Below are 18,667 nucleotides of genomic sequence, written 5' to 3'. Positions count from 1 at the left end.
TCCCGGTTGAATGAAGTTATAAGGGTGGTTGTGAAAACTTTGTTCTTGTTAATAGTAATATTAGTTTTAAATAGCTCAAGAGTGAAATATATGAGTCTTTAGAGGTAGATAAAACAAAATTTGAGCTTAATATCAAAATGAAATTCCCAAGTGTAAGAGTTTACAAAGTTGTATCCTTGAGCAATGATCTTAGTTTGAAAGCTTTGTGGGCAATTGTGTGTCAATCAAAAGCCGCATCGATGAATTTGTTTATCGAGTTGATGCCTCTTGAACAAGATCTTGAAATTACTCAAACAACTCTACAACCCTTTAATTTGTCATTCTGATAGGCTATCGTACACCTATGTAAAGATAATTACCCTAGACACAAATTAATGTAGTAATAGGGGTCGAACACAAGAAGACGAGAATTGCGTTTATGAAATGTTATGAAAAGATTCTTATCAAGGTTGATTACGTTTTGTTTGGTTTGTTGGTTGGTTTGATGATTAATAATTATAAAGATGTAAACTATATGATAAAGGGAGTCTAGGGGAGTCGGGTCACACATGCAAAGGTAAATATATGTTCATGTTAAACTCGATAATAATAACATTGTCAATTGTTTAGGCTTAGAGACATCCACCTTACGATATTAGTGTCAACCATAGACCCGGGTCTTAGAGAAACTCTCGTTTATGACTAGGTCGTCCTACTACACATGCTTAGTCTAATTCGATTCCATGCCTCTCGACTTATAGAACGAATTAACAAACTTAATCAATGAATAAGGCCTTTAAACAAAGATTAAACGTTGAGGTGCAAACATGTGATAGAAATAATTAGACAATATTATATCAACCTAATTTATCATTTTACATATTTGATTTTGCATGGCTTCCCTAGCCCCTAAACTAAGGAATTTAGCTACTCATGACGAAATGTAAACTATAAACTTTGTTATAAGAAATGATAGACATGCTAATGGAAATGATATAAACTAAATGGTAAAGCATATAATGTAATAATAAGCTATGTGATATAAAAAGTACTAATGATACTCTATGTGATAACTAAAGTAGAAATGTAAACTAATAGACTAGAATTAGAATTACCGTAATGGAAATGAACTTGCAAAGAACAATAAAGAGAACCAAATGCTTGAATAACTTAGAACCAAATGTTTAACAATCAAACGCTTAACAATATTGAAACTAAAGATGAAAACTAATGAGAGATTTTTGCTTAAGGCTAATATAGAGTATGAAGACGTGAGAAAGAGATATCCCTAATGACGGATTAAGGCCCCTATTTATAAGAAAATAGGGGCATGACGTAAGAATCCAAGAGGGGGTCAACCCCGATCGGGGTTGCCAACCCCGATCGGGGTCGTGGTTACCCGGCTATTTTGGCTTAATTCCTCGATTAAATGTTGAGGGAATCCAATGTTCGTGATAAATGTCTCTTAATGCACCCGGATAAATGCTTAATCTATCAACTTAAGAGCTTCCAAAGAGTATCCTAAGCTTGATATTTTCCACATGAATTTGAACTTCTCATTGGGCTCTTTATAGGATCATTTTGCATTGTATCATACACTCTTGCTTGGGCTTGGAAACACACCTTCCATTGTCATACTTGGTCCATCTTGTTTCCAATTAGCTTAGTGAACTTGGTGCTTGCTAATGTGATAGGAAAAAGCCTCTAAATGTCTAGATTCCTATAAAATGTAACAAATACAAACAATACTCCTAGAACACAAGATTAGCTCACAAATATACTAATTAAAGTATGATATACAATAAAAACCGAGCTAAAATGGAGGGTAAAAGTATATATAAAATGAACACATCACATTCACAAATATGCTTAGTCAATTTGAGGACCCTAATTGGCATGTGTCTTTGTCAACTAATCATGTTGACAAAGCGCCCATAGATGCTAATATTTTTGTATATGAGATTGAAAATGGGATTGAAGAGGAGGATGCAATGTTGTTGTTGAGTGATGATGAGGATGCTTTGATAGGCCTTGTTTCTCAAACATGTACTAACACCCAATTCATCAAGGTTCATGCTTTAGATGTTGATTATGAAAATAGTTGGTATAAATCAAGTGTGGCTCCATTTAAGAATGGTGAGGAATTTATTGTTGGACAAGAATTCGCAAGCAAAGAGATTTTGCGACAAGTTGTCACATCCTACAACGTCCTTAGAACCAAGTTTATAAAATTACCGAATCAAGAACTCACACCGTGACTTATAAATGTAATAGACAACCCTTAGCTTGTAGTTGGTATTTGAGAGCGAGTAAAAAAAATATTTCAATGGATGTTTTCACAATTGTGTCATACAAAGGTCCACATGAAGCTTCTTGTGTGGTTCGGAAACCATCTCTTGATCATCCAGATTTAAGGGGGGAGTTTATTAGCAATGCTATTAAGCATCTTGTGAAAGAAGATTGGGGGGCTAAGATGAGTTTGTTAAGGGCATCCATAACAAAGGAATTCAACTTCAAAATCTCTTATTGGAAGACTTGGATGGCTAAACAAAGAGCGTTGACGGATCTTTATGGAGATTGAGAGGAGCTATGCTTTTCTTCCTCGTTACTTAGATGCTTTAAAAGAGGCAAATCTGGGAACCGCTGTCCATTTTGTCAATAAGCCCACTAATGTTCCCAATTTCCAACTAATTGATAAAGTGTTTTGGTCATTGGGTCCCTCAATCAAAGGCTTCCCTCATTGTAGGCCCATTATTACCATAGATGACACTCATCTATATGGCAAATATCGTAGGGTTATGTTGATTGCAATGGGAGTTGATGCGAATGACCAACTCTTTCCATTAGCGCTTGCCATTATTGAGAAAGAGGAATATGAGAATTGGAATTGGTTTTTGGCTTGCATAAGACATTATGTGACACGGCGTATAGGTATTTGTGTCTTGTCTGACCGTCATGCGGGTATCTTAAAATCAATGACTCAAGTGGGGAGTGGTTGGGAAGAGCCATACGCTTTTCATAGGTATTGTATTCGACATCATGCATCCAACATTAACAACATGTTCAAATATTCAGATTTGAAATCAACTTTCTCAGAGACCGCTATGCAACACCAAATTAGAAAATTTGACTTAGTTAAGGAGAAAATTGGTTTGATCAATGCAAATGCTAGAGTTTTGTTAGAGAGCATTCCTCCAAGTAAGTGGTCTCTTGCTCACGATTGTGGTAAAATATACGGGGTTGAAGACAACAAATATGTGTGAATGTTTCAATGGTGTGTTAAAGGGGCTAAGATTTTTCCAAATTCAAGCCCTTGTAAAAGCCATTTTTACCCGAGTTAACAAGTATTTCGTTGATAGAAGAAAAATGACAAGGGATAGATTGTTAGGTGGTTTGAAATGGTCGGATAAAGTAACTAAGACACATGATGAAATTGAAGAAATTGCCGCTCACCATGAAGTTAGTGAATACGATTTTGAGCAAGGCCTTCATCAAGTGACTACAAGTCAATGTCGTAGGCTTGGAAATCGTGGTGGAAGAAGTCATACGATGCGATTGACGGAAAGGACTTGTACTTGTAATAAGTGGTTGATGAGTAAGATAATTGTAGTGTCGTAGTCTCTTATCACCAACAATATTTATAACCCAATTCAGTAGTATAAATAGGGGTCTAACCACAAGGATGGAGGGGTTTCTACTTAGTTTAATTGCGAGTCAAGTCTAGTCGGAAAAATGAAAGGAGTTGATTCAAACTTAAACTACTAGATTCAAACTAAAGCAAGCGATTGAGATGAAATGTATACGATTGATTTAAAGGTGATACGTGCATTTTATATAGTCTTTTTAGCCTATTTTATGCACGCATCTCTATGCTTTTACCGTGGTTTTATGCTACGAAATGCCCCGAATATGCTACTTTGGGTTATTTTGTCTTATTTGCAGGAATGAACCCGAAAGGAGTGAAAACAAGCCTAAAACATGTCCCTACGCATGCATTTAGGATATGAGTTGAGTCGGAGCTTGGAAAGTGCTATTTTGAGATGCGCATTGGAGTAAGGAAGTTAGGCGAGCCAAGAGAGTGCTTTAATTTGCTAGTTCCTGCTTGTAAGAGCCATATCTCGAGTTCTACGGCAGTTATTAAGGTGATTCTAGTTGGAGGTGAAATCTTATCCTCTTAGCTTTCCAACGCCACCAACCACGCCCTATTTGTCCAAGTAACGAAGGAATGGCAGCCGTTTGAAGTTCAGTGCGCGAAGCAGGAATTACGCGCTGAGAATTGCCCGATCGAGAAGTATTTCTATTCGATCGAGAGCCCATTTGCTCGATCGAGAGCCACTTCTTCTCGATCGAGTGGTTTTAGGATGAATAAGTACTCGATCGACTATTTTTCCTTTCGATCGACCAGTTCCTTTTATGCCTTTGCTCGATCGAGTGATTTAGTTACTCGATCGAGTGGATTTTGCTGACGGGTTGGGCTTTTTGCTCTAATTCCGTCATTAGGTTTAGTCCTACCCCTATTTTATTATAAATAGGAGTTAGGATGTCATTTGTAATGATCGAAGGATCACGTTGCTCTTCTCCCCTTCTTTATACACTGTTACTTTTATTCCTGTTCATTTCCGGATCTCTTTAATTCAGTAATTCTTTCTTCCTTCCTCTCTTTTTATTTAATGTTTATTATTCCCTCTCCCTCTTTATATATTGTTCTTATTAATTCCATGTCTAGCTAATTCCCCATAGTATGTTAGGATTAGGGAAGCCGCGGTAGCAATGTTTTAACTGACTTATATAGATTAGTCTTGCGATAGGAATTGTATTAGGCAATTTAATTGTTATCCGGTCGAATGAATGCATGCAGGAGACCATAAATTTAGTTAACCCCGACCTAGATCGAAAGATTGGAAGGGAAGACTTGCTTAATTACAATAGGGTATTGCAGTGAGGGCGAAAGTTAAGCTGTTTACGCTCTAGGGCGGTTTAAGGACCGAAAGGTGACGACCATAGCTCTTCTTATCAATAGTCTAATCGCCTTAGTATTCCCGATAGTATAAGATCTGATAGCTGCCACGGTGGACCGACTCCTAGCATACTTCCTTCCTCTTACTGTTAATTCTCTTATTCATTTCTCTTCTTTAGCCTTTTTAGTTTAGTCAACACAATCAATTCACCCACATTTGTGACATCAGACGGATAGAATAGACAAATAGATAGTACACCGCCTCCCTGTGGAGATCGACCCTACTTACCGCTGACTTCTGTTAGTAGTACTTAGGTATTTTATTTTTGGTACGAAACGACAAAGTATCAAATTTTGGCGCCGTTGTTTTGGGGAGGCAATCTATTTATTTATTTGTTAAATTTTATCTTTTTTAGCCTCGGGGGATTTTTCCCTTGAGGCCGTTCCGATCTTTTTCCTTGAGTCTTTGTTTTGATAGGCCTTACAAGTACTACCTAGACAGTTCTAGGTGAAAGACCGTCAAAGGGAAGGCTTGAGTACCTTTGACCCATCACCGATGTCCCATTATATGGAACAACAGGGTGATCTACTTCGGAGATGTGGTTCTCACTGAGCACAATGCACCGTAGTTGTGTCGCCACATCCACCCTATCAATGGCCACCGCAACAAGATCCTCCTGATATACAAGAAGAAGAGATTGCGGAGCTGAAATCCTTACTGCAGATACTTGCATCTCAATTGCAAGATCGTGACCGAGAGAGGCAAGATCATGATAGACACACTTCTTCGCGACTTGAAAAGCTCGAAACTTACATTGCTCGGTTAGCACCGAGATACAAGAAGAAGAGGTTGCGGAGTCGAGGTCTTTAATGGAGATACTTGCATCTCAAGTGCAGAATTATGATCGAGTGAGGCAAGAGAGTGATAGACGTGCGGATGCTCAAATCATTGAGCTGGAGTCTAAAATTGCTCAGTTAGCAGCTGAGATGCAAGAAGAAGAGGTATACCTTGCTGAGAGCGGTTTTTCCCTTGAGGAAACCGCGTTGCCCAATGCTGAGGACGACTTCTATGACTCCGACGACGAGTTTCTATCACATTTCACTACCCCACACGAGGATTTCAGCGCTGTACAGGAGGAATCACTCGATCGAGTGACTACTATTGGTCGATCGAGTGATTTTCCAGGAGAAACTGCTCAATCGAGTGAAATTGCTGCTCGATCGAGTGGAAATCAGGAGGAAACAGCTCGATCGAATGAAGACTCTACTCGATCGAGTAGTTTGGCCATTGGGAGCTTTGGTTCGTCATTTGGGCTTGATTTCGATGACGATTTTGACGATGACAACGGTTATGGTGAATCACCCTTATTCAAAGCCAAGTTAGATGCGCTTGAGGCTGAGATTTACGGGACGGATTCCACTGAGGGCGACAAAAGGACAGCTGAGTCGGTAATTACTCCTAGCACGGAAGAGGTAATGAATTCTCTTATCTATGATTCCGTCATTAAGAGCGATCAACCTGAGGTAGTGAACAATAATTTAATTATTGTTTGTTTAAATAGTAAATTGCCTCGTTTGACTTATGCTTTGCATTCTAATGCTTTGCCCCTTCCTAGTAGGTCTTACAACTTAACGAATTTTCACCATCCTTATCATTATAAAATTGTTTATCTGAAATGGAGCCCTATATTATCGTCAATTGCTCCGCCGCTCCTTTATTTTGTGGATAAATTTAGGAGCTCACATAGGAAATATGTGCGGCTTAAAAAGTTAAACATTTTTATTTCCTACTTCTCTGTTCCACTTTGGTGCTACTTACTCTTTTGTGTAGCACATGCGCAGCTTTTTGACAGGTTGCTGCGCGCTTTGAGCTGTTTTGATTGTGACTAATTAGAGAGGCTCGACGAAAAAGAAGGTCGAGCTGGGACCTGACTGAAGTTAGCGCTACCCGGGAGGCAACCCGGCGATTTTATTTTGCTTTTTATTTAATTTCAGTTGTAATAAATGGTTTTTTATACCATAGACGATCTCAGTATGCTTGTCTTGTTAGTTTGCGGGCTGTTTTTCATTGCATTTTGCGGAATACGGCTGAGGATCACTCGATCGAGTACTTGTTGTACTCGATCGAGCACTTTTGCTGCCAAATCCATTCGATCGAGCATTTCCTCTACTCGATCGACCACCTGCAAAAGGAGAACCACTCGATCGACCTAGTTACCTTTCGGTCGAGCAGTTTTTGAATGCCCAGTTCACTCGATCAGCTATTATTCTTCTTGATCGAGTGCTATTGACTTGGATTAGCTTCCTGAGACGGTTTTCCGGGCCTTTAGCAACCTCCCATTTCATGGTCGGTTTGGGGAGGCTCCCTTATTCGCGCATTTTGTGAGTCTTTCCGCATTTACTCTCTTTCTCCTTTCAGTTTGCATTTCCTTTCCATGTTTTGGTACAATGGGGGCATTGTACGGTTTGGTTTGGGGAGGTTATGCATCCATATCTGTGTCTGCATATTGTTTTTATTGCATTTCTGTTATCACGTTTAATTTATGTTTGCATCGTTGTTTATTTTCGTTAAAATTCAAAAAATTCCATAAAAATTGAAAAAAAATTGTCAAAAATTCAAAAAATTTCATGTTTATTTTTGCATATAGGTTGAGTCGGAACGGTAGATTTCAATGATGAAATTGCACTGCGTTTGTCTTTTTGCTTACGCCTTGCATTAAACTGTTATCTTTTAGCTTTGTCTTTTGCATGTCTACGAGTTAATGTTTAATTTAGCTGAACGAATAGACTTGACCTGAAATTTTGGCAACCTACTTATAATTTCTAAGATTTAGAGCCTTATAAGCTGGTGTTATTTATGACCAGTTTCATGTAGGATTGTGAGTAGTTACTCCTTGCATAACATGTTCATCAATTTGCACGTATATGAAATTCAATTGCTTTTTGCCGTCATACATTCGGGTTAGTGGTTGGTGTCACATGCAGGGAGGTGCTTACATTTCCCTTTCTTTCATTTTTACCCATAAACTCCACATTAGCCAAATTTGCCAGTTGACCCTTAGCTACATCCAAATTTAGCCTGCCTTGTCAAGCTAGTTTAGATTGTTTCTGCGGTATATTGTCTATTGTATCAAGTTTGGCTCGTATTCTGTTGATTCGGAGTTGGTAATCTATGAAGAAAGGGAGGATGATGAAAAAAGACGTGAGAAAAAATGAAAAAAAAAAGAAATGAAAAAAAACAGAAAAAACGTGAAGAAAAGAAAAGAAGAAACCGTGAAAAAATAGAAAGAAAAAGAAGAAAAAAAAATGTTGTTTGATGAGACGGTTTCTGCTCCTATGCTTTATTTACATTTATTGAGGAGTATTTTCAGTTCGGTTTGGTGAGTTTTGTGCCAAATGAAGGGCATGTGCTTTATTCTATAATTGAGTTGGAAATGGATATGTTTCATATGGTTTTGTTTAGGTACTAGCTTGGCCGCCTATACCTCCACATTCCCATAAATGTTTTGCCTTTTCTTACCCATTGCCTCACTTGACCATATTTTTGTAAGCCCTCGGCTGTGACAGGACCTCGTTTGGTTGGAATGTGTGTACGGTAGCTAGAATTGTCTATCATATTAGTTGCATGCATGTTTATGTGGGTCGTAGTTTAGGTGAGCGACTATTCCTCTTTCTCTCTTTTACATATATATGTTCACCCTTTGCTTCATGAGAGAAGAGTGACCCGTGAGAGTCCATTGTTAAAGGTCTTGCAAGGTCGACGGTTCAGCTTTGTTTATAAACATCCTATAACTCGTTTGCATTTGACTGTCTGGCTATAAGTGTTTAGTTTGCTTGCATTAAATTGGCTTAAGTGGGCATTTGTAGCTAGCTCTGAGTTATCTTTTTCCGTTCCTTTAGTTGCATTTTAGTTTACTCGGGGACGAGTAAAGGTTTGGTTTGGGGAGATTTGATACGTGCATTTTATATAGTCTTTTTAGCCTATTTTATGCACGCATCTCTATGCTTTTACCGTGGTTTTATGCTACGAAATGCCCCGAATATGCTACTTTGGGTTATTTTGTCTTATTTGCAGGAATGAACCCGAAAGGAGTGAAAACAAGCCAAAAACATGTCCCTACGCATGCATTTAGGAGATGAGTTGAGTCGGAGCTTGGAAAGTGCTATTTTGAGATGCGCATTGGAGTAAGGAAGTTAGGCGAGCCAAGAGAGTGCTTCAATTTGCTAGTTCCTGCTTGTAAGAGCCATATCTCGAGTTTTACAACAGTTATTAAGGTAATTCCAGTTGGAGGTGAAAGCTTATCCTCTTAGCTTTCCAACGCCACCAACCACGCCCTATTTGTCCAAGTAACGAAGGAATGACAGCCGTTTGAAGTTCAGTGCGCGAAGCAGGAATTACGCGCTGAGAATTGCCCGATCGAGAAGTATTTCTATTCGATCGAGAGCCCATTTGCTCGATCGAGAGCCACTTCTTCTCGATCGAGTGGTTTTAGGATGAATAAGTACTCAATCGACTATTTTTCCTTTCGATCGACCAGTTCCTTTTATGCCTTTGCTCGATCGAGTGATTTAGTTACTCGATCGAGTGGATTTTGCTGACGGGTTGGGCTTTTTGCTCTAATTCCGTCATTAGGTTTAGTCCTACCCCTATTTTATTATAAATAGGAGTTAGGATGTCATTTGTAATGATCGAAGGATCACGTTGCTCTTCTCCCCTTCTTTATACACTGTTACTTTTATTCCTGTTCATTTCCGGATCTCTTTAATTCAGTAATTCTTTCTTCCTTCCTCTCTTTTTATTTAATGTTTATTATTCCCTCCCCCTCTTTATTTATTGTTCTTATTAATTCCATGTCTAGCTAATTCCCCATAGTATGTTAGGATTAGGGAAGCCGTGGTAGCAATGTTTTAACTGACTTATATAGATTAGTCTTGCGATAGGAATTGTATTAGGCAATTTAATTGTTATCCTATTTAATGAATGCATGCAGGAGACCATAAATTTAGTTAACCCCGACCTAGATCGAAAGATTGGAAGGGAAGACTTGCTTAATTACAATAGGGTATTGCGGTGAGGGCGAAAGTTAAGTTGTTTTTACGCTCTAGGGCGCTTTAAGGACCGAAAGGTGACGACCATAGCTCTTCTTATCAATAGTCTAATCGCCTTAGTATTCCCGATAGTATAAGATCCGATAGCTGCCACGGTGGACCGACTCCTAGCATACTTCCTTCCTCTTCTTACCGTAATTCTCTTATTCATTTCTCTTCTTTAGCCTTTTTAGTTTAGTCAACACAATCAATTCACCCACATTTGTGACATCAGACGGATAGAATAGACAAATAGATAGTACACCGCCTCCCTGTGGAGATCGACCCTACTTACCGCTGACTTCTGTTAGTAGTACTTAGGTATTTTATTTTTGGTACGAAACGACAGTATCAAAAGGCTAGGGCTTCCGAGTTCATCTAAGTGGTAAAGGGCAAACATGGTGATTTAATGGGTCAATGGTAAGGGTTATCCTAGGTAGAACAATCAATGTCTTGACTTTCCTAAAGGTGACCCTTAATTTTCATTAAGCATCAACACTTCTCCTAAACATACAACAAGACCCTCCATAAACATTCATTCAAAGGGGAATTAAGCAATAATGAAGAAAGGCATGTGCTTTCACTCATACAATTCATCAAACACCTTGTATGCATGCATTTAAAAGGATAAACAACTCACCAAGGACCCAAATAATAATCAACCAATCATACCCACTAATCCCACTAAGACTCCCCCTAAACCCTAGGAGAATTTCTACTTTCACATATTCAAATGATTCATACAAATAAATGGAGAAAGACAAGTAATCAAAATAGAAGACATGGTATGAATTCCAACAATGATAAAAGACAACTTGAAATGTCAACAATTGATTAAACAAAGTAAATAAGAAGAGAAATGTACCAACAATAAGGAAAGATGGCTGCTTTGATTGAATTAATGAAGAAAATCGTTCAATATCTCCCAAATACAACCCAATAACCAAATGTAAGCAATTGATAATAACTACTACTAAGCTAGTTTTACTAAGTAATTAATGTTGATTAAGGAAATATTAGTGCTTTGATTAAGGAAAGATTGCATAAATTAAGGAAAGTTTCAGATCTAGGGTTGTGTGTCTAAAATGATTAAGGGAGGGGGTATTTATAAGTTGCATACAATTGGGGTGAAAATTACAAAGAGGCTTTAAAATGCGGAATAGTACTCCCAGTCGGTGGAACGGCTGCCGGTGCTTGGCCCGGCTGGAAGAAATTCCTTGAAAATAATCTTCAGGTGTCCTTCGCCGGTGGGCTGTCGGTGCTTCCACCGGCTGGGAGTGCAAGTTGACTTCTTCCTCTTGATTATCGACTTTTGTGAATGGCCTGTACTCCCAGCCGGTTGGCCAGCTGTCGGTGCTTGAACCGGCTCGGAGTTCTCTGTAACTTCTTGTTTTTCTTCCTTCCTCTTGTTCTCCCAGCCGGGTGACTGGCTGCCGGTGCTAGCACCGGCTGGGAGTTCGCTGTAACTTTCACTCCAAATGTCCATGATACTAAGTAATGGTGGTCCCAACCGGCTGCCGGCCTACCGGCTGAGAGTACCTCCTCAGCAATTCTTCCTTCTACTTTATGCCTAGTCTATCCAAAGGCCTTGCTTGGTCCGATTCTTCCATTTCCGCTCCAAATCCTGCGAGACGGGTATGATGTCATAGACTAGGGAATCGGGCCACAAAATGCAATGCAAGACACATAAAACTGACTCAAATTGAGTCGGAAAATATGAAAATAGAGAGGAAAAATGGTGCAATGAATCCTATATCAGTGGCAAAATTTACATTATCCTTGTTCACATGTAATGGTGGTATGTCGTGCTTTTCCGATCGACTTGGATCAATATGTTGACCCATTATACTCTTACGGGGAATATCATGGTTGTTATCGTGCAATCTTTTAACCTATTCTCGACGAGGGTTATTGGAAGCCATGGACAGAGAAGGAATTGATTCCAAATGATGCTTTGATAAGAGGAAAGGGAAGACCGAAATCTAAAAGAATTCGTAATGAATTGGATGAGGCTTCCAAGTCGACTATTACTTGTAATTTGTGCAATGTAGAGGGTCATAACAAGCGGTCATGTGCAACAAATAAATCTAGGGGTAATATATCATGTTATTTTGTCATTGTTTTACAAACCATGTTACTTTTGTTTTGGATTTTAATGATGTTTATTTAATGATTTGTGTAGGTCAAATGGAGTCGGGCCCAGTAGATCCTAACGTTCTCACAATGCAAAAGGAGCATAGAAGGTCGGAAATTTGGGAAGGAGAGGTAATTAACGATTCTCCTAAACGTATTTTCTAATTTGTACTTGTTTAACTTACTTAGAAAAAACCTCTTTTGTTTTTTTTAGGGTTATTTCACGGGAATAATCCAAACTAAGCCTACCCTTCTCATATTAATCCATACTACTGTTTAACTGAGAAAAATCTCAACTTTAACATCATTTAACTTGTACTAGACTCGGGCCATAATTGACCTGTTAATGCCGGTTTTCTAACAGGTCACATATTTTTTTGTCCTGGTTTTTTTCTTTCCTCTCTTTTATTTCTTCATCCTTCATTCGCTCTCCTAATTCTTCATTTTTTCTTAATCATTCATTCTCTTCTTCACTTTTCTTTGTTAATACTCTCTCAATCTTCTTAATCATTAGCTGCACAAGTTATTAGCTTGATCAATCCAAACACACCGATTAGTTTCCCCTTCAATTCATCCCTTTGTTTTCATTCAATTAAATGTAATTAAATGGATGTGTATGAATATTGTATTTAATACTCTATTTTGAGGAGGAACATTGACAAGTTAATGAAGTTTTTAAATTTGGAACAATTCTGGGGATTGGAGCTATTTAGGTGAAAAATCTAACAAGGATGCTTTATATTTCTGGGTTTTGAAATGGTTAATCTAATAAGAATTAAAAAGGGGACTAATTGCAAAAGTTTGTAGGCTGTAGCAAATCAGGGGGTGTTGGTCTGTATAACCCATAAGTTTCACATGGGTATGTGCTTTATATTTCTGGGTGTTGTTCTGTAATGACAATTAAAAAGGGGACTAATTGCAGTTAGTCTACAAATGGCGGCTGATTTTTTTACATGTTTGATGATGAATAAAGATGTGGGTTTGTTGTAGTGAGAAGCAGATATCGGCTGATTTTCGAACCACCGTGGTTCCTTCAATTAATTGGGAGAAACAGATCGGTGCTTGCTATAGTTTAGGAGAAAGTAATTGGGGGGAAATAATTTAGGGGGGAAATCAATTTGAGGAAAAATAATTGGGAGAAAATAATTTAGAGATGAGGAAATCAATTTGGGGGAAAATAATATAGGGTTTTTGATTGATTGAGAGGATGAAGATGTAGATTGATTTTTTTTGTTTCTCATTAAAATGAAAGAGTTCAAGAGGAAAGGTAACCGGTTTTACAGGTATCCCTTCCAAGAGATCAGTGCAAGTTAAATGACGACAAAGATGAGATTTTTCTCAGTTAAACACTAGGATGGATTAATACGAGAAGACGACGCTTAGGTTGGATTATTCTCATGAAATAACCCTTTTTTTTAAGGATCACGAGCCGCTAAAATGTAGAAATCATCTTTATTCCAAAGCTAAATTCACCGTAGCCCCAGTTGTCGAGAATTACATTAGTGGAACCCAGTTTCATGGCATTCATAGTAGGTTATCTTATGTTGTAGCTCGTCCTGATATGATAACTGCATTAGTTGAGCGTTGGGGATAAAAAAACTCATACTTTTCATTTAACGGTTGGAGAAACCACCATCACCTTGCAAGATGTAAATGTTTTGTTGGGTCTAAAGGTCGGTGGTGATGGGGCGATATTCTCGCACCGCCACCAAACACATCGTTGAAGTCAAAGATATCCACAAAGAAAGTCAACGACTTAGACAAATTTAGCCGATTCAAATTCACCCGTCTTCATCACACACTGGTCTCGGCCAGTAACTAGCTAATGGGACACATATCCGCGTACTCATATCCAAGACCCCTCGGCCGGCCTGCCATGGGCCCATCAGCCGAGGGTAGAACGGTCTTTCCACCTGCTAGCCACTTGGCCACTACGTGACAAAAGGTGAAAGTCTATAAATAATCCTCAACCTTCATTGAGGAAAGGATCCACATATTAACCTAAAAGTCACTATTCATCTGGTAATATCTTTCCTATCTCTCTACAATACCTTAGCCAAGTGACAACAACTTACATCTCTAAGTTTACTGACTTAAGCGTCGGAGTGAGTACGCTCGGCCAAAGCCGAGCCCTCAGTTTGTTCATCGTTTCAGGAGACCGCGAGGAGGATTCAAGCAAATACGTCATTCTACAAGCCACGGGTGGTAACAATACTTGCTCTGGAATTACACCCGGAACAGGTGGATTATCTATAACTAGTAAAACTGATTGCTTTGTGTGGTTTTTTTTGGCATTTTTCAGTCCAGTAGCTATTGGATTTAAGAAATTGAAAATTTAGTGAAATTGAGGGTAAACCGCTGAGAAGTATAGCGGCTTATGAGGTTCTCATTTTTTTTTTTAAAGAAAACTTGACAAAACCGCTAAGAAGATAAGCGACTTACTTGAATAGTACGTTTTTCTAAAAATCAGTAGCTACTGGATTGTGTTGAGTGAATTTTTGATGGAATTTAGCGCGACTTTGTAGAAAGTCTGGGGAAAAAAAGAGTGATGGCGTGGACACTATAAACCAAAATAGTTTCAAATGAGCGCTAATTACCTAATTAATTTGCTAATTAACCAAAAAATTCCTTATATATTTGAAAACAACCTATTTTCATATTTTCAATGGAGCCAAAGACTCATTACTCTTTGGTTATGGATTATAATGGAATAAATCAAAATGACTCACTAAAGTGGTTGCGCTTCTTTCTTTTGTGAAGTAGCGGTCCTTCAATGAAGTTCTCGACGCAATTTTCATCTTGAGTCATTGGAAAACAGCCTCTTTGTGTTGCTAATACAAGGGTAAGGCTGCGTACATCTGATCCCCATAAACCGTTCAATTTGCGGGAGCCATTGAGGCACTGAGGTAATGTTGTTGTATTTGAAAACACTCCATAACTAACTGTACATAATATAAATTGTAATAGTACTGGGAATTGATGTTTATGCGGGAAAAAGGATTATACATCAGATGTACAACCTTAGACTTAATGATTTTATGAGCTTGGTTAAGGTTACCGTGTTCGTCTTGCAATGCGAATGAACTCAGGTGCTATGCGTTGCGGTGGGGTACCTCGGGCTGGGCTACGGCCCGACATGGGTTGGTGGCGTTGTTGTTATGTCGTCACCGTGATTGTGATGAGATTGAGATGGACATGGTGAGGGAGATGTGACACTGTGATTGTGGTACGAGTCATGTAGGGGAGTAACATATTGTTGGTCATGTCATTTTGGGAGTCGCGATTATATGTATATTGAGACTGATGTGTTTGTGTCTTTGTAATTGTCACCTTTTTTTGGGGTGACTTGTGTTGATCCATATGATATTTCCGATCATACGAAGAGCAGTGTATTGACATGTTAGCATTTGTTTACGCGTGGGATTGGGCCGAGCGTGGACTTGATAGAGCTTAGATGGGTCATCTCGCTAGAGATGACATAGATCACATTAGAGTCATGTTTTGTAATTTGAGTTTTATAATTTGTATAATTCATTTTGTAATCACATTTAAACTGTAAATTTTTCTTTATTTTAGTTTTGATGCACTACCTTGGGCAACCGAGATTGTAGCATATTTGGTTACCTTGGCCAGATAATTGGGAGTGTTACAAAGTGGTATTAGAGCGACGATTTTGGAACCTAAACCAATGAACCCAAATGAACTTATAAGTGTCTAAATAAAATGAACCTTGTATAAGTACAATAGGAGGTTGGCTTTGGATGGGAACGTGCCTTCATTCCAAAATCTAGACCAATTGTCCTTAATTGGCAACCATGGCTTGGGGTGGCATTGAGTCCGGGTGAACGCTATGTTGAGTGTGATGTGAACATATGTATGACATGATGAGTTGTTGAGTTGATTAATATGATGGGAGTGTTCATAATGTTGTTGTTGATGCATGTTGGAAGGATGGGAATGAAAGTGCGTGTATGATGTTGAATGAGGAATGTATGCCATGGATGAGAGGTTATATATGAGGTGTGTATGATTATTGCATGTTGGAATATAATGAATCTTTGATGCTATGCTTGACATGATAATACTGTGTGTGCGCTTGGATTACATTGGTATTAGTGTTAGAATGTGATTTAATGATGGTTGTTAATGGAGTGATTTCCAGTGTAAAAGTAGCATGAATAGGGGACGATAAGTGTAGCAGTGTGTAATCTAACTTGTAATGAGTCACCGATGGCCGGTGGACTTCTGAAACTTACTCTTTTGTTGCAGGGACAATACCTTTCATTCTTAGTCACAATTTATACCCATGAAGGAAGCACTCAACCGATGGTGTAAATTCCACATGGATATAGGGCATACAACTGAGGAGTGCATGGGCCTTCGCAAATAAGTGGCATACCTGTTAAAGAAAGGCTACCCGAAAGACTTGATGCCGTCAAGAGGGAGGAATGACAACTCAACAAGGAGAGATCAGGATTAAAAGCCAGAACGTGACCTGCCACTTCCACTACCAATCTATGAACTCAAATTATTCATAAACAGAGAATATGAGATTCGCGGCCTGACGAGTTCAACATAAAATAAAGTAGTCAAAAAGACAAAGATGAAGTCACCGTACATGTCAGGAACCTACCTTAGATTATCTTTGATGACAGTGATATACAAGGAGTCTCTGACCTCCACCAACAGGCACCGAGTATTTTCTCCTTTCGCTTCAATCTTCTCTTCATTTCTTTTATGTAGGAGGTGTGTGTTCCCCCAATCGGTGAGCCTACTGCCGGTCAACCGACAGAGGACACACCTTCATTATCTTCTCTTCTTCTTCTCATGCTAACACAAGTTAGCTCCCATGCTTGCTCCTCATTCCGTTTTGCCTCGTTGTTGGCCTATTCCCTACAAAATGTGACGGGAATTCATAGTATAGGAATAATGTGGAATAAGATTAAAATGCAAGCCAAAACCGTGTCAAGTAGAGTAAAAATGTATGAGATTAAAGAGGAGAAATGGTATAAATTATGCATATATCAGAGTGTTTTAAACACAAAGTCAAGATGAAAATCTCACCTCTGGTATTTACTCCACCGTCCTCCCCGAAGTCCATATTTACAATAGTAAATATGACAAATGTCTTCAGTGCATTTATTGTATACACACCGTATTATTTTGTATAAATACCGTACCCGATGAATGAGAAAACACACAACATTTCACTCTCAATCTTTCATTATCAATCGTAATATTTAACACATTTAATATTGTTGTAATCAAATGAATGGAACGCCTAAAAATGACATAGTAAACAAAACTGGAACGAAGTCAAAGAGAGTATTAAAATATACCTCGTTTTGTAAATTAACAACATTTTACAATAACCTTGATTCTCATTTGAGGGTGAGCATACGGGTCCAAGACTATGTCAAAAACGAAAAAATAGGTGGACCGAAAATTGGACCTACACGTTTCAGTGTTGGACCAAACCAAAGCCAAATTTAGTCTAACCGATATTTGACCGTACCGGACCGAAAATTATGAATTGTCACTAATTTATACGGAGTACTCCACAACAACTAAATTTAAACTCCACCAAATCGAATACATCAAATTATGAAACTATTATCTAATTTAAATAATGCAGTAATATTGGATTTACAATGTCATTTCAAGATAAATTATTAAATTGCTTCACAAAATTATAAGGGCGAGTCATGAAAAATACCAAAATCCATTTATTGACTCTCGACCTAAATTCACTGGCCTCGAGCTCGACTTGCCCAAACACCGAAACTAAAATTTATGATCTAGGATCGAACCTAAAAGAATTCGATCTAGCTTTAGTCCACATCAAAAGTTTAGTCCAATCCTATTTTTAGTTTGAACCTAAACTTTGTTTTCAACCACAAAGTCTCTCAGTCTTAGAACGATAATATCATTTTAAGTTAAAAATGGTTCCAATATACTCTCATTTACATATAATTATAGGATTTTTTTGTCAAAAACTACCTTATATTTAGGGGTATTTGTAAAAAGACTACCTTATATTATTTTTCTTGTTTTATACTACCTTTGTTTTCTTTTTTTTTGGTCAAAACTACCTATACTGAAAATATGGCAAAATTTGGTCGATTTAACGACATTAAGCTATCTCACACTACTCTCTTAACACCTAACAACAATGATCAAGTGCGTTCAAACCACAATTTAACTTCAAATAAGCATAATTATATTTTCACATTTCAATAATAGCTACGAACATCTCTTAAAGTTAAGCGTAAGTACATCATGACTTCCCAAAATAGGGTCTAAGCAAGTTTGAAACATAAAGAACTCATGCGAGATTGGTTAAAGCCAGAAAACTAACCAATTTCGTCTAGACTTAACATAGGTAGTTATTGACCAAAAATAAAGAAACCAAAGGTAGTCGAAAACATAAAAAATAATGTGAGGTAGTATTTTTACAAATACCCCTAAATATAAGGTAGTTTCTGACAAAAGAAACTCATAATTATATAA

Source organism: Silene latifolia, chromosome 2, assembly GCF_048544455.1.
Source record: "Silene latifolia isolate original U9 population chromosome 2, ASM4854445v1, whole genome shotgun sequence".
Lineage (NCBI taxonomy): Eukaryota > Viridiplantae > Streptophyta > Magnoliopsida > Caryophyllales > Caryophyllaceae > Silene > Silene latifolia.
Note: the sequence above shows the minus strand (reverse complement) of the source record.